Here is a 25,797-nt window from a genome sequence, read left to right on the forward strand (position 1 = left end):
TACGCCGCCTTCCGTCCAATTGTAGCTGAGATAGGGTCCAGCGTCCCCCATGACCCTGAAGGGAATAAGCGGTAGAAAATGGATGGATGGATATTCCATCTCACTTGAGAGTCTGAATGAAGCTGCATTCACCATTTTCTTAGCTACCTCCGAATCCTTTTTTTCAAAATGTTCCGTTATTTTAATATTTGAAACAAATAAAGTATCCTCTTAATTGCAGCTGTTGGTTGTTTTGATTAAATTATATCTGCTTCTGGGTTATCTCCCGCACATTGAGACTGGCGCATACGCAATGCGAAGGGTTTCCTCCGGCAGCCCACTCCCACTCGAGAGATCTTGTTTCCTATCGCATAACCTAGGTGGGTTAATCCGATTTCTCAAAAGTCAAACTTGATCAGATTAAGGTGTTTCCATGAGTTGTAAGATGCTTTTTTAAGCCAAACTATTTGAAAAATCTGACTAATTTAGTGTATGGAAACGTAGTCAATGGTACACGAGTCAGTAAAAAGAATCACGTTCAACCATCCCTACTGAGTCATGGTTTACTTACATTAAATACCAAATTTTCAGACTAAAAGGCTCACTTAAAGTCTTTTTTTTTTTCTTTCTCAAAATTCAATAGTGCGCCTAATGTACGAAATAATTCGGGTTTTGCGTACTGACCTCAAAGCTATTTTATTTGGTACATGGTGGAATGATAAGAATGACCAGTAGATGGCAGTCAAACATTAGAGATACGTATATACTGCAATATGACTCAAGCAAGAACCGCCATTTTATATGTTCCATTGAAAATATAGAACATTACACACGGCGATCAGACATCTATCAAAATGTTTTAGCACGACTTTGGTAAGCCATGAAGCCTGCACCTTATGTACTGTGCTTTAACATCCATCCATCCATCAATTTTCTACCGCTTATTCCCTTTTGGGGTTGCGGGGGGCGCTGGCGCCTATCTCAACTACAATCATACGAGTATTATTATGGTGTGTGTATAAGTTAAGTCATTTTCTGGCGTTTTGTTCGCAATATTATTCCAAAGCAACACTTCTAACCTTCTGGTACCTGCTGATCTGTATTTGGGATCTGCATGAGTCCTGAAAAATGGCACGAGTCCGCCTTTGTAGTCCGTGGAGACACCGTAGTCGATAAGCTTCTTCTTTTTCTCTACTTTCTTATGTAGCATTCATATTCCGCTGTTGCCATTTCTAATATAAAGTAGCGTGAAGTTCTTACTTATATATGTCAGTAGACTTGATATGAAAGCGCTTAAAACTGTAATGGTTATACATAATTCACCCACGGAACTTCAGTTAATAGAAGGTTTCGGTCGTACGTTTTTTCGTTGATGTTGCACTAGTGAGCCACGGATGAGGAGATGCTGCTCCGTTATTGATTTAAGTAAAGTCTGAATGTCATTAAAAGAGTTAGCTCCATCTTTTGACACTTCTTCCACTCCTGTCCTTGTCCAAGTGTAAAGTTCTACTCATATCTGTCAGTAAGCTAGCCATGAAAGCGCTAAAACATACCAGCGGAGTGAGTTTACATTATACACAAGGAATCTTAGTTATTAGAGGGACGGACATTTTTTCACAGGACACATTTCCGGCGTTGTTGCCCTCCGTTATTGATTCAAGCAAAGTCTGAATGTCAATAAAACAGTTAGTTACATCTTTTGACACTTTTTCCACTCCCGTCCTTGCACGCTACACCGCTACAACAAAGATGACCGGGAGAAAACGCTGTCGAAGGTGAGCCACGTGAGTTTACATTATTTACCCAAGGAACGTTAGTTATAAGAGCGTTCCGGTCGGACGATTTTTTACGGGACATATTTCTGGCATTGTTATGGCACTAGTGAGCCACTGATCAGGAGATGCTGCTCTGTTATTGTTCAAACTAAATTCTGAATGTCAATAAAACAGTTAACTCCATCTTTTAACCCTTTTTCCACTCCCGTCCTTGCACGCTACGCCGTTACTACAAAGACGGTGGGGAGAAGACGCTGTTGCAGGTGAGCCACATAAATAAGACCGCCCACAAAACGGCGCATCCAGAAGCGACTGTCAGAAAGCGACTTGAAGATGATCTGTAAAACATAATCTATGCAACATTTTGACCAAAGAACCACCATTATATGTTATGTATACCACAAGGAAATGTTTTCAAATTAAAAATAAAATAATATGACTCTTTTAATTATTTTATTTCTAATTTGAAAACATTTCCTTAGCCTGGAGATCTTCCTGTGTGGAGTTTGCATGTCCTCCCCGTGAATGCGTGGGTTCCCTCCGGGTACTCCGGCTTCCTCCCACTTCCAAAGACATGCACCTGGGGATAGGTTGATTGGCAACACTAAATTGGCCCTAGTGTGTGAATGTGAGTGTGAATGTTGTCTGTCTATCTGTGTTGGCCCTGCGATGAGGTGGCGACTTGTCCAGGGTGTACCCCGCCTTCCGCCCGATTGTAGCTGAGATAGGCGCCAGCGCCCCCCGCGACCCCAAAGTGGAATAAGCAGTAGAAAATGGATGGATGGATGGATGGACTCTTTTAATGCGCCCTATAATCCGGTGGATCTTTAATATGAAAAAAGATTGAAAATAGACCGTCCAACGGCAGTGCCCCTTATAATCATTCAAAGGAGTCTGATACCCCCACGTGAGCATTACGATCACTTGTAAACAAATGATTGCCATTTGTGCCATTTCTAACTCCTGTTATTTGTTGGAGAATAAATTTCAGCGTCTTTTTAGGAATGGTTGAAAGGACAGTGTTGTATGTGGTAGACAGATACTGTCGCATACCACCTCATCTGTTCAAGGATGGTTTTTCAACCTTAGATGGGAGAAGATGCTGCCGAAGGCGAGCCACGTAAATAAGACCGCCTACAAAATGGCGAAACCTGAAGAGACGCTCAGAAAGTTACCTGAAAATGATCTGTAACTAATAATCAAAGCAACATTTTCACTAAAGAACCACTATTACATGTTATTTGGACCACAATACATAGTTTTAACTTAGAAAAAAATGTTTATTGTATCTTATAAATCGGTGCACCTTTTGTATGAAAATAAAGCTGAATAGACCCGTTCATCGGCAGTGTGCCCTATAATCCAATGCGCCCTATGGTCCGGAAACTAAGGTATATGGAATCACTCAATTGCAAGGAAAATTATGGAATTATAAAGAACAAACAAAAAACACACACCACTAGTACCTTATTGCACCACAATATATTTTATAAAAGCTTGCAGTCTCCAAGGCATGGAATTAAAAACATAATATGACCCATTTAATGCACCTTTTGTATGAAAACAGACCTGAATAGACCAGCTCATCGGCAGTGCGCCTTATAATAATATAATGCAATACTACCCTTCGAGTGCAATACGTCCGATACTTATTGTTATTTATTACTTCGGTACTCTTGTCTTGTTCTGTATATTGTACAGTATTTTGTATTTCTATAGTGTTTTGTATATTGTACAGGATTGCTGATTATTTGTATAGGATAGTAGTCTGTTTATTTCAATCGTTAGTTTTTTCCTTTATTACCTCTTGTGTTATTTATTTTACCCCATATTTGTTCCCACTACTGCACCTCAAGTTGGAGTCTTTAATCACGTTATATGCAAATATAATGATGATAAAGTCCATTCTATTCTATTCTATTCTATTCTATTCTATTCTATTCTATTCTATTCTATTCCAATCTGGTGCGCTCTATGGTCCGAAAAATACGGTATACGGAATCACTCAATTCTAAGGAAAATTATGGAATCATAAAGAACAAAAAAACAACTAGGTACCACTAGTACCTTGTTGCACCACCTCTGGCTTTTATAAAAGCTTGCAGTCTCCGAGGCATGGAATTAAATTCATAATATGACCCCTATACAATATCCTACCCTAATACCCTGCTGTGCAATACTGTTGTGATCCGATTCCCGGATCACATCTTTTGTCTATATTTGAGTCCATTTTTGTGTTTTATTAATTTTAGACTCTTCCTGTTTTGAGCTCTGCACTTTCTGTTTTATCTCGTTGCCATGGTTTCTCATGTGTTCCACCTGCTATGCTTTTCGACGCACACCTGATGGCATTTGTTTACTTTAGTATTTAAGACAGCTTTCTACCTCAGTTCGGTCTTGGCTCATGGTTTGCTACGCGCAACTGTCATGTTTGGTTTTCTCTGCCTTATTATTATTATTATTATTATTGTCTGTTCTGTGTTAAGTTACGCCTTAGCTTCTGTGCGCTTGACACGCGCTTCTGTGGACACTTATTTGGACTTTAGTGCTAGCTATTAGTTTTAGCTTTTCGTGCGCTCCGGCACGCCTTTACTTTCCTGTTTGTACAAGTGTTCTTTCATTTTTTTTTATAATAAATCAGATTCCTACCTGTAATCCTGCCTGTCTGGTCCCACTGCATCCTGAGGTGATATCTCCGCGCATCACAATGCGTTTTGAATGTGACACAATACTACCCTTCGAGTGCAATACGTTTGACACTGATTGCTATTTATAACTTCGGTACTCTTGTCTTGTTCAGTATATTGTACAGTATTTTTTATTTCTATAGTCTTTTGTATATTGTACAGGATTTCTTTTTTTTTTGTTGGATAGTAGTCTGTTTATTTCAATCGTTAGTTTTTTCCTTTATTACCTCTTGTGTTATTGATTTCACCCCATATTTGTTCGCACTACCGCACCTTAAATTGGAGTCTTTAATCTCGTTACATGCAAATAGATATAATGACAATAAAGTCCTTTCTATTCTATTCTATTCTAATCTGGTGCGCCCTATGGTCTGAAAAATACGATATACGGAATCACTCAATTCTAAGGAAATCTATGGAATCATAAAGAACAAAAAAATAACTAGGTACCACTAGTACCTTGTTGCACCACCTCTGGCTTTTATAAAAGTTTGCAGTCTCCGAGGCATGGAATTAAAATCATAATATGACCCCTATACAATATCCTACCCTAATACCCTACTGTGCAATACTACCCTTCGAGTGCAATACGTCCGACACTGATTGTTATTTTTTACTTCGGTACTCTTGTCTTGTTCAGTATATTGTACAGTATTTTGTATTTCTATAGTGTTTGGCATATTGTACAGGATTGCTTATTATTTTTATTGGATAGTAGTCTGTTTATTTCAATCGTTAGTTTTTTCCTTTATTACCTCTTGTGTTATTTATTTTACCCCATATTTGTTCCCACTACCGCACCTTAAAGGGGAACATTATCACCAGACCTATGTAAGCGTCAATATATACCTTGATGGTGCAGAAAAAAGACCATATATTTTTTTTAACCGATTTCCGAACTCTGAATGGGTGAATTTTGGCAAATTAAACGCCTTTCTGTTTATCGGTCTTTTAGGGATGACGTCAGAACGTGACGTCACCGAGGTAACACACCCGCCATTTTCATTTTCACATTACAAACACCGGGTCTCAGCTCTGTTATTTTCCGTTTTTTCGACTATTTTTTGGAACCTTGGAGACATCATGCCTCGTCGGTGTGTTGTCGGAGGGTGTAACAACACTGACAGGGAGGGATTCAAGTTGCACCACTGGCAAGAAATCTCCCGCCAGACCCCCATTGAATTCGCCAGAGTGTCTTCACATTTTACCGGCGATGCTAAGACAGACATGGTACAGAGATGTATGGATAACCTGCAGATGCGTTTGCAACGATTAAGTCAACAAAATCACAAAGGTGAGTTTTGTTGATGTTGTTGACTTAAGTGCTAATCGGACATATTTGGTTGCGGCGTGACTGCCAGCTAATCGATGCTAACATGCTACGCTAATCGATGCTAACATGCTATTTACGCTAGCTGTATGTACATTTGAAACTAGATACCCACATTTAATGCGAAACAAACACTTACAAATCGACGGATTTAAGTTGCTCCAGTGTCACAAGATGCGAAAGTCCTGATCGTTTGGTCTGCACATTTTACCGGCGATGCTAATAAGGCAGCCATGCTATGGGCCACTTCATTAGGTACACCCACGCTATGGCCGAATAGCGTCAATTTGCTCAATAGCTTCAATTTCTTCTTCAATTTCGTTTTCGCTATCTGCCTCCATACTCCGACCATCTGTTTCAATACATGCGTAATCTGTTGAATCGCTTAAGCCACTGAAATCCGAGTCTGAATCCGAGCTAATGTCGCTATATCTTGCTGTGGTAACCGCCATGTTGTTTGTATTGGCAGCACTGCATGACGTCACAGGGAAATGGATAGTGGTTTCGAAGATGGCGAAAATAAGGCACTTTAAAGCTTTATTTAGGGATATTCCGGGACCGGTAACATTTTGAAAAAAAATTCAAAAAATACAACAAGCCACTAGGAACTGATTTTTATTGTTTTTAACCCTTTTGAAATTGTGATAATGCTCCCCTTTAAGTTGGAGTCTTTAATCTCGTTATATGCAAATATAATGACAATACAGTCCTTTTGTATTCTATTCTATTCTAATCTGTTGCTCCCTATGGTCCGAAAAATACGGTATACGGAATCACTCAATTCTAAGGAAAATTGTGGAATCATAAAGAACAGAAAAACAACTAGGTACCACTAGTACCTTGTTGCACCACCTCTGGCTTTTATAAAAGCTTGCAGTCTCCGAGGCCTGGAATTAAAATCATAATATGACCCCTATACGATAACCTACCCTAATACCCTACTGTGCAATACTACCCTTCGAGTGCAATACGTTTGACACTGATTGCTATTTATAACTTCGGTACTCTTGTCTTGTTCAGTACATTGTACAGTATTTTTTATTTTTATAGTGTTTTGTATATTGTACAGGATTGCTTATTATTTGTATTGGATAGTAGTCTGTTTATTTCAATTGTTAGTTTTTCCTTTATTACCTCTTGTGCCCATATTTGTTTCCACTACCGCACCTTAATTTGGAGTCCTCAATCTTGTTATATGCAAATATAATGACAATAAAGTCCGTTCTATTTTTAATGCACCTTATAATCCGTTGCACCTTTTGTATGAAAATAGGCCTGACTAGACCCACTCATCGGCAGTGCGCCCTATGGTAATTTCGTGCATGGAAACGTAAAAATAATCACGTTTAACCATCCCTACTGAGCCATGTTTTACTTGGGGATTTAATGCTGAATGAAATACAAATATAAATGTGTTTTATGTGGGGATGTTTTTGTTGATATTACTCCCGCCGCTGTAATGTTTAATAGTGTTGCCAAGGAGTTAAGTCTTTTCTCTGTCATGAATAAATACATTGACTCATGTGATCTTGCATGAAGAGAAGGTACGAGTGGGAAGAGGTAGCTGTCAACTGTGGGATGTGATGAATGACAGCGAGAAGGGAAGGAGGAGGAGAGGGGCTTCATCCCAGCGCCTGTCGTGACTCCCGTCCTGACCCGTGCAATGACCAGGGAGAAGTGGGAGGAGGATGAGGAGAGAGACGGATAATAAACACGGAGACAGTCGACGGTGTGGAGGAAGGCAAAATAAAGGGAGGAAAACAAGAGTGAAGGAAAAAAATAACGTGGGCCGAACTGTTCTAATTTTTCTTGCCAGTGTGATATGAAGGACACGGCAGGAGGGGTAGGTGGGTGTCAGAGTGGGAATGGAGCATCATCTATTTGTCATCTGTCTTTCTCACTTCCATCTAGACATCTGTTTGCTTTTTTTTTTGTACCCCGTCTGTTGAGTATGAAACTCTGCGGTTTTTTTTGGATACTGACCACTTTGGGGTTTCTGGTCAGAGAACACACGGTCGTCATTTGGACTCCTCCACTTTAATGGTGCATATCGGTTTGGGTTAGTATCTGTAAAACCACAGGAATGACACCCATCAACATTTACAGTGGGGCAAAAAAAGTATTTAGTCAGCCACCGATTGTGCAAGTTCTCCCACTTAAAATGACGACAGAGGTCTGTAATTTTCATCATAGGTACACTTCAACTGTGAGAAACAGAATGTGGGGAAAAAATCCAGGAAATCACATTGTAGGAATTTTAAAGAATTTATTTGTAAATTATGGTAGAAAATAAGTATTTGGTCAACCATTCAAAGCTCTCACTGATGGAAGGAGGTTTTGGCTCAAAATCTCACGATACATGGCCCCATTCATTCTTTCCTTAACACGGATCAATCGTCCTGTCCCCTTAGCAGAAAAACAGCCCCAAAGCATGATGTTTCCACCCCCATGCTTCACAGTAGGTATGGTGTTCTTGGGATGCAACTCAGTATTATTCTTCCTCCAAACACGACGAGTTGAGTTTGTACCAACAAGTTCTATTTTGGTTTCATCTGACCACATGACATTCTCCCAATCCTCTGCTGTATCATCCATGTACCCATTTTGGTACAGACTCAACTCGTCGTGTTTGTAGGAAGAAGAATACTGAGTTGCATCCCAAGAACACCATACCATACTGTCCTCTCCAAGGTTTCTCATAGTCATTCATTGTTGCTTTTGCAGCCCTTTAAGACACTTGTGATGTAGGGCTATATAAATAAACATTGATTGATTGATTGATTGATTGATTGATTGATTGAATGCTTGCATGTTCAAAATAAACTCAAACTCAACTCTTCAGGCAGCAGACACAAGGAGGAAAACACTTTGGGTTTGCTTAGTTGGTAAATGTTATTCAATTATAATTTAAAAGTACATTTAACATCCATCCATCCAACCATTTCCTACCGCTTATTCCTTTGGGGTAGCGGGGGGCGCTGGTGCCTATCTCAGCTACAATCGGGCGGAAGGCGGTTTACACCCTGGACAAGTCACCAGCTCATTGCAGGGCTACATTTAACGTAACCTCCAAATATTTACGATCTGATATACTCAAATATTTGCGTTTATGAACTCAAAAAATGGGTGGAGTTCTGCTTACTTATTCGGGTTTACAGTGTGTATAAAGATGGAGAATTCTTAACACACCCCCTGCCAGTTCCAAATCCCTGTTTCCTACTGTGTGTGGCCAAGGTAAATAAACAGATTGTTTATGTTCTCCAGCGGGAACCTGCTCATACTTGCATTGGATTACGCAACCCGCTCATTAATGATAGAGAACATTGTGCCCCGCTGCCTCCTCCGTCTAACACAAAATTCCACATACTGTATGTAAAAAAATGTGCTGAATATGTATGGCGGTTACCAACTTCATGTTGCGCCACAAAATGTTACCAGGAAGCAGTCCCACTCTCACAGATTATTAACTCCCAGTGCCAGATGTGCCACCCACACACAAACACATTGGCTTGACGTCTCCCGAAGGATGCTGTGTTGCGACAAACCGGTCATGTTGCTACTGTCGTGACGTGGACTTTGGTGCGGTTGGTTTTCCCGTGGTGCAAAGAGACTGAACCGGACACGACATGAAGTTATTGACATCTTTTCATTAATCTATCAAAAAGTGAAAACAAAAGGCACTCAGAGGGGAGGTACACAACTTGGCTAAGAAAACAAAAACTATTACTATAACGTAAATTATGGACATGAAAACATGAACTAAAAAACTCGCTAAACTGTGGCTTGAATAAACTAGCAAGAACAGAGCAGCATAAACTATGACCTGGACAGAGTATTCGGAGTGGCAAGAGTACAGAGCATGAATGTGATGTCGCCAGGCTGACTGCCTGGCAACTACAAGCTTAAATAGTGGTGATGTGATTAAGGTGCGTGAGTCCAAATGAATCAGGTGCGTGACATGAGGACAGGTGAAATCGAATGGGTTGTCATGGAAACAAAACAGGGAGTGAAAAAACAGGAACTGACGAAATCCAAAAATCAAACAGAACAAAGCATGAACATGATCACCAAGACAAGACAGCTGCATAGTGTGAGCTTTATATTTATTCAGATCCACGGGATGTGAAAAAAAAACATCTGTATTTTTTATGTATGGCGGGAAAATATCCAGCATATTTACCTCAGGTAAGTGTTGTAAAGACACCTATCCATCCATCCATTTCCTACCGCTTGTCCCTTTCGGGTTGGTGGGGGGTGCTGGAGCCTATCTCACCTTCAATCGGGCGGAAGGCGGAGTACACCCTGGAGAAGTCGCCAGCTCGTCACAGGGCCAAAACAGACAGACAGACAACATTCACACTCACATTCACACACTAGGGCCAATTTAGTGTTGCCCATCAACCTATCCCCAGGTGCATGTTTTTTTCACTGCTGGACTCTAGAAAGAGATTCCGCAGCCTCTGTAGCAGAAACTCCAAGTTCTGTAACAGCTTCTTCCCTCAGGCCATGAGAATAATAATAATCCCCTCAATTCTCCCCCAAAAATTGATTAACTCGCTGGAATATAAACACAAAATAACATACATCCATAAACGTGGATGAATATGCAAAAGTGCAATATATTTACTGTATCTGTACAGTAATCTATTTATTTATATGTGCACCTTATTACTCTTTTATCCTGCACTACTACAAGCTAATGCAACAAAAGTTAGCCCCAGAAATATCCCCAGCAGGGCCAAATAGGGATTTTAAACATAAAAACACAAATAGCTTAAATGTAAACAATAAAGTTTCAATAATTTAAAATAAAAAATATGCACAAAGCAAACTATAGCCTGCTACCCAAGTATGTACAACAATTATTCCCAACAAAAGAGGAGAAATATAACCTTAGAGTGTTGTTTGTCTATCTGTGTTGGCCCTGCGATGAGGTGGCGACTTGCCCGATTGTAGCTGAGATAAGCACCAGCACCCCCCGCGACCCCAAAGGGAATAAGCGGTAGAAAATGGATGGAACATCTATTTTAAAACATTTGTATTCACGTACCAGAGGTGGGACCAAGTCACCGTTTTGCAAGTCATAAGTAAGTCTCAAGTCTTTGCCCTCAAATCCCGAGTCAAGACCCGAGTCAAGACAGACAAGTCCCGAGTCAAGTCCAAAGTCAAGACTGAAAAAGCCTCAAGTCAAGTCCCAAGTCCTGCATTTTGAGTTTTGAGTCCTTTCAAGTCCTTTTAACCACAGACTCATATATTTACACAGATTGTGTATGCTTTTAAAATGCTGTATTTATTTATTAAAACAAGTGCATTTAAAATTGCAGGAAAAAAAATTGTGCTGACTTTGCACTTCAAAATTGCACTATAAACTAGTCATTCTAAACATCCAACTAATTCCTTTACAGAATAAACACATTTGAAAAAAAAACAAGTGCAACTGTGCTTATTTGCACAAAAGTGTCAACCTTGTATTTCCATGGCATATTGCATTGGAACTAGTTCCCCGGCAGTTTCTCTCCTGTTCTCACTGTATCTCATTGATCTCATCTCATACTGTATGTGTGTTGATGTGTGCGTCCACATGAAAAACACAACAAATACATGAACATAACAATGAACAGAGTTGTACTTTTTAGATGTCAGGGATCCTATGTCAGATATCAGTCCACAACACTTAAAACCTTTAGCATATTAGTGTGTGGAATTAAATTATGGAATGGATTACCCAAAGAAATCAAACAAAGCACCAATAAGATTCAGTTTAAGAGACTGTTCTAACTACAAGTGTTCACAAAGTACACAGAACAAGAATTACGAAGAACATCTTCAACCCTTTTGTTTTTTCATTGACACAATGATTAATTATGTATTTAATATTGGTTTGCTTACTATAGTATATTATTTATTTATTTTATAATTTGCTCACTGTTCTGGTACAGAGAATAAGGGAATGAGATACAATTGCTATAGTATGAAGAAGCTCTGCTTCTTCATACTCCTTTTCAGACATGCTGTAATGAAACAACTGGAAATATGTGATGAATTACATTGTATTGTATGCATGTTCCAAATAAACTGAAACTGAAGTGAAAGTTCCTTTAATCATCGCAAATTACTTGAGTGGATTCCAACTAATTAGCCTATCGGACATGCCGTCAATGATTGTTTGAGTTTTAAAAAGGTCAGCATGTGTTACAGTGCTGCAGAAGCAGTGTCGGGTCGTGCGTTTCCCACCTAGGCCTTCAGTGATGTCCAACTTCGATGATTACCTCTCAAAATACCATAATTGATGTCACCACATGACCATTGCTGGAGATATACTATGCAGATACACATTCACGCACTAATGGGCACTCAAACCACATCAACAGTGTACAAAACGGGTTATTTTCTGGCGTATTTGAAAATCAATAAACCTGCATCAGCAATTAAAACATATTTTATGTGGTGCTGTCAAAATTAAAATGGCAAAAAACATATTAAACGTGCAAAAAATACAGAAATAAGATATTTGAACTCACAATTTGTAGCACCCCTTCAACGCCGTATAAGCCAGTGGTACCCCTCGGATGATTCGAATGGAAATGGCGGGCGTTTCCCTATTTCATGACAGCTGAGCTAGCTTCCGGGGTTGGCCAGAAATCGTCTCACAATATGTAGTTTCTCTTGAAATATCCTTCTTGAAAATGGCCTTGCAAATATATCTCTCTCATCTAATCAACATTTTGTTTTCCGTCTTTGTGGGTCAACACTTCCTACTTCACTTTGGAATGACAAGTGAATATACAATCACAGTCTCGTTAACATCAGGCTACCTAGATAGTCTACTGTCAACAACTTGTGATCTGATGGGCTATCGCAACTGTCTATCACCTGTATGTGTCCTCAAATTCATCCGGTAATGGTCCCGTGTATGGCTCTGCTGATCTGCATAGCACCGCGGCGGCTCAAACCAGTGAGTATCCAATCACAGGATGCATACATGTCACGTTTAACATGAGGCCAGCTAGAGGGCCTTACTGACAACAACTCGTGATCTGATTGGATATCGCAATTGTCAATCAACTCATGGAGAGGTTTACCTTCCGGCTCAGCTCTTTCTTCACCGCAACGGATCGATACAGCGTCCGTATTACTGAAGACACCACACGACATCTCACGATCCACTCTTCCCTCACTCGTGAACAAGACTCCGAGGTACTTGAACTCCTTCACTTGGGGCAAGATTTCCTCCCCAACCTGGAGATGGCACTTCACCCTTTTAAGCAAACAAATATTAAATACATATATAATTTTTGTCTCAATAAAAAAAACAAAAAAAATACTTGTGAACACTTGTAGTTTGAACAGTCTCTTAAACTGAATCACATTGGTGCTTTGTTTGCTTTCTTTGCTTAATCCATTCCATATTTTAATTCCACTTACTGATATGCTAAAGGTTTTAAGTGTTGTACGAGCATACGAATATTTTATATTAGATTTTCCTCCAAGTTTGTATTTCTCCTCTTTTGTTGAGAATAATTGTTGTACATTCATGGGTACCAGGTAATAGTTTTCTTTGTTCATCATTTGAGCTGTTTGCAAATGCACCAACTCGTTGAATTTCAATAATTGTGATTTAATAAATCCCAATTATTCTATATTTACATTGTAGATTGTCACTGAAGGCATCACAACTATGACACCTGTGAAGTGAAAACCATTTCAGGTGACTACCTCTTGAAGCTCATCGAGAGAATGCCAAGAGTGTGCGAAGCAGCAATCAGAGCAAACAGTGGCTATTTGGAACAAAATAGAATATAAAACATGTTTTCAGGTATTTTACCTTTTTTTTTTGTTAAGTACATAACTCCACATGTGTTCATTCATAGTTGTGATGCCTTCAGTGAAAATCTGCATTGTAAATAGTCATGAAAATAAAGAAAATGCATTCAATGAGAAGGTGTGTCCAAACTTTTGGCATGTATCTATTTATTTCACAATAAACACCCACACATATACATTGACAGGAAGTAGTTGCAAAAGTGACACCGCCAACTACAGGCCTGGCGTGCACATTACCGCATTCTTACCGTATTTTTCGTACTATAAGTTGCAGGTTTTTTTTCATAGTTTGGCCGGGGGTGCGACTTATACTCAGGAGCGACTTATGTGTGAAATTATTAACGCATTACTGTGAAATATCAAATAATATTATTTAGCTCATTCACGTAAGAGACTAGACGTATAAGATTTCATGGGATTTATCGATTAGGAGTGAGAGATTGTTATAAAAGAAGGTATAGCATGTACTATATGTTATAGTTATTTGAATGACTCTTACCATAATATGTTACATTAACATAGCAGGCACCTTCTCAGTTGGTTATTTATGCGTCATATAAGGTACACTTATTCAGCCTGTTGTTCACTATTCTTTATTTATTTTAAATTGCCTTTCAAATGTTGGGTTTTATCGAATAAATGTCCCCCCAAAAATGCGACTTATACTCCAGTGCGACTTATATATGTTTTTTTTCCTTCTTCATCATGCATTTTCGGCAGGTGGGACTTATGCTCCGGTGCGACTTATACTCCGAAAAATACGGTAGTCGTTTTTGCAGAAACCTTGTGTCTCTCCTATGCGAAAAATGCTCACAGAAAAAAAACAAAAAAAAAAACTATTTCTTTTTAAGTACGACACGATGCCACAAACATGCGCACATTAATTCACTGGGGTGTGTGCCCACCGTCTCCCTCCTCCCCCACCAGACAGTTTCATACAGAAGTGATAATTACCTCAGTCTGCATGTCGGCTGACTCAACACACACGCAGACGTGCAAACACCAAAACATGACACAAAGGCAACAGCGGCTTGTTTTGTCTTCCCGGAAACTTTTTTTGTCGACTGCGTGCATGCTCACGTGTGTGTGAGTGTGTGTGTGTGTGTGTATACGCTCACATGTCTCTGTGCAAATACTGTGTGTGTCTCGCTCATCCCCCTCCCCTTCACCCCTCTTACAGCCCCGCTGGGATTCGCACCTCCCTCCTCGTCCCATCTCCTCGCCTCTGACCCAGTCTGGAGGTGGCGAGGCTGAAGCGAGCTCGCCTTCCTCCGGGGGATTTTGACTGAGTAACAGCACAGGCTGCCGGGCACGAAGCTGACGTCCAGCCAGCTACAACAGCAGCTCCCACACAAGGAGCGCCAAACAAAGAGCCGTGCTGACATATAGGCTCAACCTCCAGTGAGGGGAGCCTTTTTCCTATACGGGGGGCCATTACAGTCCATTTAGGGACCGTATTACATTTATTAAATAAACTAATAAAATATGATATGGTCTTTTTGTAACACTTACTATGAAGTTTCTTTATTTTGAAAGTTAAATGCGTTCTATTACTTAGGGGTGTAACGGTACACAATAAATTCAGTTCGGTACTTACCTCGGTTTAGAAGTCATGGTTCGGTTCATTTTTGGTTCTGTAAGAAAATATGAAATATAATTTTTTGGGTTATTTATTTACCAAATTTATAAACAATGGCTTTATCCTTTTAACATTGGGAACACTGTAATAATTCTGCCCACGTTAATCCACATTGAACTGCCTCAAATTGTTGCTCAGATTAAATAAAATGACAAAACTTTTCTTCCACATATAAAAAGTGCAACATTTAACAGTTTCAAATCCACTCATGATGGTTAATTTATCACAGCATTGGGAAACATCTAGTTGATTTTTACTATGTAAATGTTATATAGTTATCAACATGTGATAGCAGGGACCCTGCCATTCAAAGCTTTTCTATCCTTAAAACACACACACACACACACACACACACACACACACACACACACACACACACCGCAAAATGAGCAGGTCCATTCTATATGTCATACTTGATCATTTTGCGATATTGCCATATTTTCGCTGAAAGGATTTAGTAGAGAACATCCACGATAAAGTTTGCAACTTTCGGTGCTTAAGACAAAAGCTCTGCCTCTACCGGAAGTTGCAGACGATGATGTCACATGTTTGATGTTTCCTCACATATTCACATTGTTTATAATGGGAGCCTCCAACAAAAAGTGCTATTCGGACCGAGAAAACGACAATTTCCCCATTAATTTGAGCGAGGATGAAAGATTTGTGTTTGAGGATATTGATAGCGACAGACTAGAAAAAATAAAAAGTTTTAAAAAAAAACGCGTTTGCATTGGGACGGATTCCGATGTTTTTACACACATTTAGCAGGATAATTCCGGGAAATCCCTTATCTTTCTATTGTGTTGCTAGTGTTTTAGTGAGTTAAATAGTACCTGATAGTCGGAAGGGTGTCTCCACGGGTGTGTTGACGCCAATGTCTCAGGGAAGTCAACGGCAGCTATGGACGGCACAAGCTTAGCTTTTCTCCGGTAAGAACTGACTTTTTAACCACAATTTTCCCACCGAAACCTGCTGGTTGACATTCCGTCGTGTTTCATGTTCGCTTGACCGCGCTCTGATCCATAGTAAAGTTTCACCTCCAGGAATTTTAAACAAGGAATCACCGTGTGTTTGTGTGGCTAAAGGCTAAAGCTTCCCAACTCCATCTTGCTACTTTGACTTCTCCAATATTAATTGAACAAATTGCAAAAGATTCAGCAACACAGATCTCCAAAATACTGTGTAATTAGGCCGTCAAAGCAGACAACATTTAGCTGTGTGTGTGCGTAGCGCTCATACTTCCTAAAAACCCGTGACGTCTTGCGTACACGTCATCATTACACAACGTTTTCAAGACGAAACTCCCGGGAAATTAAAAATTGCAATTTAGTAAACTAAAAAGACTGTATTGGCATGTGTTGCAATGTTAATATTTCATCATTGATATATAAACTATCAGACTGCGTGGTGGGTAGTAGTGGGTTTCAGTAGGCCTTTAAGTTTCTAGAAAGTCAACGGGCTCATAGAGATGTTAGTAGTAGTTGACTGGGAGGTGTTTATTATAATTCGGGGAGAGTCCGCTGCTCACTTGCTAAACACCTGTCTGCTCGACGCTGAAGCATTTACGACATGCGCTCTGAATACGCACTGCTGATTGGCTGTTACCGCTATATATGTAACCAATCAGATGATTGTGTGGGTGGGACAATGCTGGGTGCTGAGACAGAGTCAGAAGAAGCAAAGCAGCCTGTTAAGACTTTAGTTTAGAAACTCGTTCGGTACACACCCTGTACTGAACCGAAACCCCTGTACCGAAACGGTTCAATACAAATCCACGTACAGTTACACCCCTACTATTACTGTGTTTTCTGGACCATAGGGCGCGCCGGATTTTAAAGCGCGGGTCTAGTCGGGGTTTTTTTCTTACAAAAGGCGCACCGCATTACAGGGCGCATTAAAGGGGTCATATTATGATTTTTTTCTATATGTAAAACACTTCCTTTTGGTCTACAAAACATGTAATTGTTAAGTTAAAGTTAAAGTACCCATGATTGTCACACATGCACAAGGTGTGGCGAAATTATTCTCTGCATTTGACCCATCACCCTTGATCGCCCCCTGGGAGGTGAGGAGAGCAGTAAGCAGCAGTCGTGTCCGAGCCCGGGAATCATTTTTGGTGATTTAACCTCAAATTCCAACCCTTTATGCTAGGTGCCAAGCGGGGAGGGAATGGGTCCCATTTTTATAGTATTTGGCATGACTCGGCCGGGGTTGGAACTCACGACCTACCGATCTCAGGGCAGACACTCCAACCAGGGGGTTCTTTGGTCGAAATGTTGCATAGATTATGTTTTGCAGATCATCTTCAAGACGCTTTCTGACAGTCGCTTCAGGATGCGCCGTTTTGTGGGGGGTCTACCGTGAATTAACGTGGACCCAGACTTAAACAAGTTGAAAAGCTTATTTGGGTGTTACCATTTAGTGTTACCATTTAGTGTTCAATTGTACGGAATATGTACTGTACAGTCCAATCTAGTAATAAAAGTTTCAATCAATCAAAAAGTCTTATTTACGTGGCTCACCTTCGACAGCGTCATCTTTGTTGTAGCGGTGTAGCGTGCAAGGACGGGAGTAGAAGAAGTGTCAAAAGATGGAGCTAACTGTTTTAATTACTTTCAGACTTTACTTAAATCAATAACGTAGCAGCATCTCCTCATCCGAGGCTCACTAGTGTAATAACAAAGCCAGAAAATCGTCTGACCGGAACTCTCTAATAACTAAAGTTCCTTGGGTGAATAATGTAAACTTACTACACCGGTATGTTTTAACGCTTTCATGGCGAGTTTACTGACAGATATAAATAAGAACTTTATACTACTTTATATTAGAAATGGCATCAGCGGAGGATCAATGTCCCATAACAAGAAGATAGAGAAAAAGAAGACTATTGTAGGCTATCACGTCCTCACAGACTACAAAGGCGGATTCTCACAAATTTTAAGGACTCACGCAGATCCCAAATACAGCTCAGCAGGTACCAGAAAGTAAAAAAAGGTGCTTTTGCATAACAATGCAAAACAAAACGCCAGCTAATGTCTTACATTTTACACACACCATATTGGTATGTTGAAGCACAGTTCAAAATTTCTCAGCTACATAGCTTACAAAAATTGTACTAACACATTTCGACAGATTTTTGTAATGTTCTATATTTTCAACGGAAGGGAAATAAGCGGTAGCAAATGGATGGATGGCATATAACATTTTGGTGTTGTTTATTTGAGTCATACTGCAGTCTACACATATCTGCCATCTACTGGTCACACTTGTCATTGTACCAAATAAAATAGCTTTGAAGTCGGTAAGCACAACCAAAATTATTCCGTACATTAAGTGCACTGGGTTATGAGGCACACTGTCGAGTTTTGAGAAAATGAAAGGATTTTAGGTGCGCCTTATAGTCCGAAAAATACGGAAAATGCTCTCTTGGTTACCCATCCCTGACCTACACATCCTCTACGTGTCCCATTTTGAGCACATGCACAACATACTATAAAACGAGGTACTAAATCAGTGAACAAATACATGTATAAAAAATAGGAAGAGAATGAAAATACTCGGGGAAATGTTTTTAAAGCACCACCTAAACATAATGAAAAACAAAATGAAACAATACTTTTTTTTTCATTCATATAGTGTTCTATAGGCAGATCGGTGCGGCGTCTCCAGTAATGCGGACGTTGTATCGATCCGTTGTGGTGAAGAAGGAGCTGAGCCGGAAGGCAAAGCTCTCAATTTACCAGTTGATCTACATTCCCATCCTCACCTATGGTCATGAGCTTTGGGTCATGACCGAAAGGATAAGATCATGGGTACAAGCGGCCGAAATGAGTTTCCTCCGCCAGGTGGCGGGGCTCTCCCTTAGAGATAGGGTGAGAAGCTCTGCCATCCGGAAGGAACTCAAATAAAGCCGCTGCTCCTCCACATCGAGAGGAGCCAGATGAGGTGGTTCGGGCATCTGGTCAGGATGCCACCCGGACACCTCCCTAGGGATGTGTTTAGGGCACGTCCAACCGGTAGGAGGCCACGAGGAAGACCCAGGACACGTTGGGAAGACTATTTCTCCCGGCTGGCCTGGGAACACCTCGGGATCCCCCGGGAAGAGCTGGACGAAGTGGCTGGGGAGAGGGAAGTCTGGGCTTCCCTGCTTATGCTGTTGCCCCCGCGACCCGACCTCGGATAAGCGGAAGATGATGGATGGATGGATGGATAGTGTTCTATAATAAAGCAAATGGACAATGAGCAGTGATGCTCAGTTGTGATTGACTGTCAGAGAGGTATTAGTTGTTTTTATATTTTATTGTTGTTTGTACTGAGAGTTCGTTTTAATATTTGCACCCATTTATAGATAAATAAGCCAATCAAAATATTGGAAAACAGCTTTCACTACACACCGTAATACCGCAACATATTCGTGAATACATATTATTTCATGCAGTTTTCCAATTATTCAACATTTGCATATTTTGCTAGTGTACCTATCGCATACAGAGTTCATTGTTGTTCTTCGCTTCAAATGCCCTGGAAAAAATAAAACAGTTTTCTTTGCAAAAATCTGCTCAATTATTAATATATTCATTCAATTTTGATGCGTTTCTCTTGCTACAGAAGCTGCATATAGGACATTCTATCCCGCACCCCCTCTATCTGCACCTCTGTCCGTCCGTCTTTCACCACCTCCATTCCCAACCCCTCTTTGGCCTGTGTAGGAGTGTGTCTGCGATGCCTGACAAATCGGAGGAAAAGAGCACTGGAGAGCGGGGGGAAATTAGATCATGTAATGGGAGCTGCTGGCAGTGTGACTAAATTGGCTAACTATAGCTAACAACATTACACACTGTCCATCTGGGGCCTCGCTGGTCCTCCCTCTGCTCCTCTTTGTACACCCGTGTAAAGGGCTCCCTTATCCTTTTTTAAAGAGGAAGGAGGTCTTCTGTTGGGAATAACACGGAGAATGCAATGCAATTTGGAAACGCAATCTTACAAGAATTTGGTTCGAGAATTGCACAAAAGAAATAAGCTCTGTATCACAAACACAGAATAAGTCCTACAAATAAGGTCACTATTGGCATTGTCACGCCAAATTTCTTCCCCCCTACAAAAACCTTACCCCTGGAAGAAATTTAGCGTGACAGCCCCTCTAATGCCTGAATGACCCCAATGAGGGTGGGCAGACCTTAAAGGGGAACATTATCACTATTTCAAAAGGGTTAAAAACAATAAAAATCAGTTCCCAAGTGGCTTGTTGTATTTTTTGACGTTTTTTTCTAAATTTTACCGTTCTCGGAATATCCCGAAAAAAAGCTTTAAAGTGCCTTATTTTCGGCTCTCTGCGAAAACACTATCCATTTCCCTGTGATGTCATACAGTGCTGCCAATGTAAACAAACAATGGGAATACCACAGCAAGATATAGTGACATTAGCCCGGATTCAAACTCGGATTTCAGCGACTTAAGCGATTCAACAGATTACGCATGTATTGAAACAGATGGTTGGAGTATGAAAATATTGAAGAAGAAACTGAAGCTATTGAGCGAATAGCTATTGACGCTATTCATAGCCATAGCATGGCCGAATAGCTGCGTTAGCATCGCCGGTAAAATGTGCGGACCAAACGATCAGGACTTTCGCATCTTTTGACACTGGAGCAACTTAAATCCGTCGATTGGTAAGTGTTTTTTTTCGCATTGTTGGTGGAAGGAAACGTAATATAGTTGCAAATGCATCTACAGGTTATCCATACATCTCTGTTCCATGTCTGCTTTAGCACCGCCGGTAAATAGCATGTTAGCATCGATTAGCATAACATGTTAGCATCGATAAGCTGGCAGTCAACATCAACAAAACTCACCTTTGTGATTTCGTTGACTATTGTTGCAAATGCATCTGCCGGTTATCCATACATCTCTGTGCCATGTCTGCCTTAGCATCACCGGTCAAATGTGGAGACACTCTGGCACATTCAATGGGGGTCTGGCGGCAGACACTTTCGCATCTTCGGGCCAGTGGTGCAACTTGAATCCCTCCCTGTCAGTGTTGTTACACCCTCCGACAACACACCGTCGAGGCATGATGTCTCCAGGGTTCCAGAAAATAGTCAAAAAAACGGAAAATACCAGAGCTGAGACCCGGTGTTTGCAATGTGTTGAAAATGAAAATGGTGGGTGTGTTACCTCGGCGACGTCACATTCTGACGTCATTGCCTCCAGTGCGATAAACAAAAAGGCGTTTAATTCGCCAAAATTCACCCATTTAGAGTTTAGAAATCGGTTAAAAAATAGATGGTGTTTTTTCTGCACCATCAAGGTATATATTGACGCTTACATAGGTCTGGTGATAATGTTCCCCTTTAAAGCAGCCCACACAGCTGCCTGTTTTAAAAGCATTATAATTGGCTGACTGTCATTAGTGAAAAATAATGGTGGGGAAAATTTTTTAGCATTCCAGCATGCTAACCTTTCAAGCTATTTTTGCTTCGCTAATTTTGCAGCTGTAACCCTTAAGAGTCATAATACTTGGTAAGCAGCCCACAGAGCTGCCTGTTTTAAAAACATTATAATTGGCTGATTGTCATTGGTGAAAAATAACGGTGAGGAACATTTTTTTAGCATTCCAGCATGCTAACTTTTCAAGCTATTTTTGCTTCGCTAATTTTGCAGCTGTAACCCTTAAGAGTTGTATAACTTGGTATTGTCACGCCCTCATTGGGGTCCTTCAGGCATTAGAGGGGCTGTCACGCCAAATTTCTTCCCCCCTACAAAAACATTACCCCTGGATGAAATTTGGCGTGACAGCCCTTCTAATGCCTGAAGGACCCCAATGAGGGTGGACGGACCTTAAAGCAGCCCACACAGCTGCCTGTTTTAAAAGCATTATAATTGGCTGATTGTCATTAGTGAAAAATAACAGTGGGGGAAAAAATGTTAGCATTCCAGCATGCTAACCTTTCAAGCTATTTTTCCTTCGCTAATTTTGCAGCTGTAACCCTTAAGAGTCGTATAACTTGGTATTGTCACGCCCTCATTGGGGACCTTCAGGCATTAGAGGGGCTGTCACGCCAAATTTCTTCCGGGGGGAAGGTTTTTTTGTAGGGGGGAAGAAATTTGGCGTGACAGCATGCTACACGCAAAACACTCCATTTGGCCGGAAAAATGCACCATTTTGTTGCATTTTCGTTGTGGCTTTTGCAGCCCTTTGAGACACTTGTGAGTTTGGGGATGTATAAAAAAAACATTGATTGATTGATTGATTGATTGATTGATTGATTGACGGGCTTCACAGTGGAAGAGGGGTTAGTGTGTCTGCCTCACAATACGAAGGTCCTGACTAGTCCTGGGTTCAATCCCGGGCTCGGGATCTTTCTGTGTGGAGTTTGCATGTTCTCCCCGTGAATACGTGGGTTCTCTCCGGGTACTCCGGCTTCCTCCCACTTCCAAAGACATGCACCTGGGGATAGGTTGATTGGCAACACTAAATTGGCCCTAGTGTGTGAATGTGAGTGTGAATGTTGTCTGTCTATCTGTTTTGGCCCTGTAATGAGGTGGCGACTTGTCCTGGGTGTACCCCGCCTTCCGCCTGATTGAAGCTGAAATGGGCACCAGCGCCCCCCCCGACTCCAAAGGGAATAGGCGGTAGACAATGAATGGATGAATGATTGATTGACTGATTTTGACATGTTTTGAAGCAATTAATCAAGGTAGAGAACATAGTCCATCTGGCGAGTACAAACCCCAAAACCAGTGAACTTGGCACGTTGTGTAAATCTTAAATAAAAACAGAATACAATGATAATTAACTATAGTTATTAGAGGGTTCCGGTCGGACGTTTTTTCACGGGATGCATTTCCGGCGTTGCCACGGATGAGGAGATGATAGATAGATAGATAGATAGATAGATAGATAGATAGATAGATAGATAGATAGATAGATAGATAGATAGATAGATGGATAGATAGATAGATAGATAGATAGTAATTAATTGATTCCTTTAGGAGAGTTCCTTCAGGAAAATTACAATTCCAGCCGCAGTGTACAGAGTTGAGATCAATTTAAAAAGTAAAAAGTAAATAATAGGGGTATAAATGGAAAAAAAAAGAAGAAAAATATTACAATAAGAATACAAAGAAAAAAAAACATGGTATTAAAAATATAACAGTAAAAAAAAGAATATCATAAGAGAAACTAGGCATTAGTGACCATGTTATGAAAAAAGGATGATGCTCTGTTGTTGGCGTTTTGTTTCGCAATATTATGCAAAAGCAACTTTTCTCACCTTCTGGTACCTACTGATCTGTATTTGGGATCTGCATACATCCTGAAAAATTGCACGAGTCCGCCTTTTTAGTGCGTGTCGGCAAGCTTCTTCTTTTTTTCTATCGTCTTGTTATGGAACATTCATCCTCCGCTGTTGCCATTTGTAATATAAAGTAGTGTAAAATTCAGTAAACTCGTCATGAAAGCGCTAAAACATACCTGTGTATTGAGTTAAATTATTCACCCAAGGAACTTTAGTTATTAGAGAATTCCAGTCTGACGGTTTTTCATGGGACGCATTTCAGACGTTGTTGTTGAACTAGTGAGCCACGGATCAGGAGATGCTGCTCCGTTATTGATTGAAGTAAAGTCTGAATGTCACTAAAACAGTTAGCTCCATCTTTTGACATTTCTTCCACCCCTGTCCTTGCACGCTACACCACTACAACAAAGATAACGGGGAAAAGATGCTGTTGAAGGTGAGCCACATAAATAAGACCGCCCACAAAACGGCACATCCTGAAGCGACTGTCAGAAAGCGACTTGAAGATGATCTGTAAAATATAATCCATGCAACATTTTGACCAAAGAACCACCATTATATGTTATGTAGACCACAAGGAAGTGTTTTACATTTAGAAAAAAAATATGACTCCTTTAATGCACCCTATAGTCTGGTGCGCCATATATACTGTATGATAAAAATATAAAAAAAAAATAGACCATTCATCGGCAGTGCACCTTATAAACCGAGGCGCCCCATAACAAGAAGATAGAGAAAAAGAAGAAACTAATTGACAATGGGTTCGTCTACGACTACAAAGGCGGACACGCACAATTTTCCAGGATTTATGCAGATCCCAAATACAGATCAGCAAGTACCAGAAGGTAAGAAAAGTTGCTTTTGCATTATATCGCAAAACAAAACGCCAGACAATATTGTCTTACCTTATACATTGATTGATTGATTGATTAAGAAGTTTATTGACATCTTAAAGAATCAAATCCATGTAATGCTTTAAAAAGGCAAATGGATGGCACAAAAAGCCCAAGGGCTTGTTTCCACACCATTATAATACTCGTATGTTTAATGTGTCGACAATCCATCAAGCGGTGCGGCTTCACAGCTTACCAAAGTCGCCCTAAAGAATTTTGATAGATTTGTGAGCGCCGTGTGCAATGTTCTACATTTTTAATGGAACATATACAAAGATGGTGTTGCTTACTTGAGTCATATTGCCATAATATTGCAGTCTAGATAGATCGATAGATACTACTTCATTGATCCCTTCAGGAGTTTCCTCAGGAAAATTAAAATACCAGCAGCAGTGTACAGAATTGAGATCAAATTTAAAAAGTAAATAATGGGGGAATAAATGGGAGAAAAATTGAAAAATATTACAATAAGAACACAAATAAAAAGCAAGAATGAGAATAAAAATATAACAGTAACATAAGAATATAACAAAAGAAACTCGGCAGTAGTGACCACGTTATGAAAAAGTACGGCACTGTTCTTGTTTTGCATCCCCTGTCATCCCAGTACCCCCCCTCCAGAGAGGAGTTGCCACCGCCATTCCGATCGTAGAACCGGCCCGCCTGATCGGTTTCTCCAGTCTGGAGCTGTCCTTCTTAGATGTACTGCCCCGCCCAGCACACTACGATCGTACAGAACACTGGCAACCACAGACTGGTAGTACATTCTACGGTCTACACCAGGGGTCACCAACCTTTTTGAAACCAATACCTACTTCTTGGATACTGATTAATGCGAAGGGCTACCAGTTTGATACACACTTAAATAAATTGCCAGAAATAGCCAATTTGCTTAATTTACCTTTAATAAATAAATCTATACATATAAAAAAATGGGTATTTCTTTTTGTCATTCCGTCGTACATTTGTTTTCCTTTAACGGGAAGTTTTTTGTAAAGAATAAATGATGAAAAAAACACTTAATTGAACAGTTTAGAAGAGGAGAAAACACGAAAAAATGAACATTTAATTTTGAAACATAGTTTATCTTCAATTTCGACTCTTTAAAATTCAAAATTTAACCGAAAAAAATCAAGAAAAAAACCAGCTAATTTGAATCTTTTTGAAAAAATGTAAATAATAATTTATGGAACATCATTAGTAATTTTCCTGATTAAGATTACTTTTAGAATTTTGATGACATGTTTGAAATAAGTTAAAACCCAACTGCACTTTGTTAGAATATATAACAAATTGTACCAAGCTATGTTTCTAACAAAGACAAATTAATATTTCTTCTAGATTTTCCAAAACAAAAATTTCAAAATAAATTC

The 25,797-nt window shown here is 40.1% G+C and overlaps 1 long non-coding RNA gene across 1 annotated transcript; it reads right to left on the reverse strand.

The window, feature by feature from the left end:
- Positions 1-11,853: 11,853 nt before the first annotated feature.
- On the reverse strand, positions 11,854-14,679 carry LOC133543751 (uncharacterized). The gene is made up of 2 exons (XR_009804507.1): positions 14,550-14,679; positions 11,854-13,029 (listed from the first exon to the last, which is right to left on the reverse strand). It is a non-coding gene; the product is annotated as an uncharacterized LOC133543751 (long non-coding RNA).
- Positions 14,680-25,797: the final 11,118 nt, after the last annotated feature.

The sequence above is a fragment of the Nerophis ophidion genome, linkage group LG26, assembly GCF_033978795.1.
Source record: "Nerophis ophidion isolate RoL-2023_Sa linkage group LG26, RoL_Noph_v1.0, whole genome shotgun sequence".
Taxonomy (NCBI): Eukaryota; Metazoa; Chordata; class Actinopteri; order Syngnathiformes; family Syngnathidae; genus Nerophis; species Nerophis ophidion.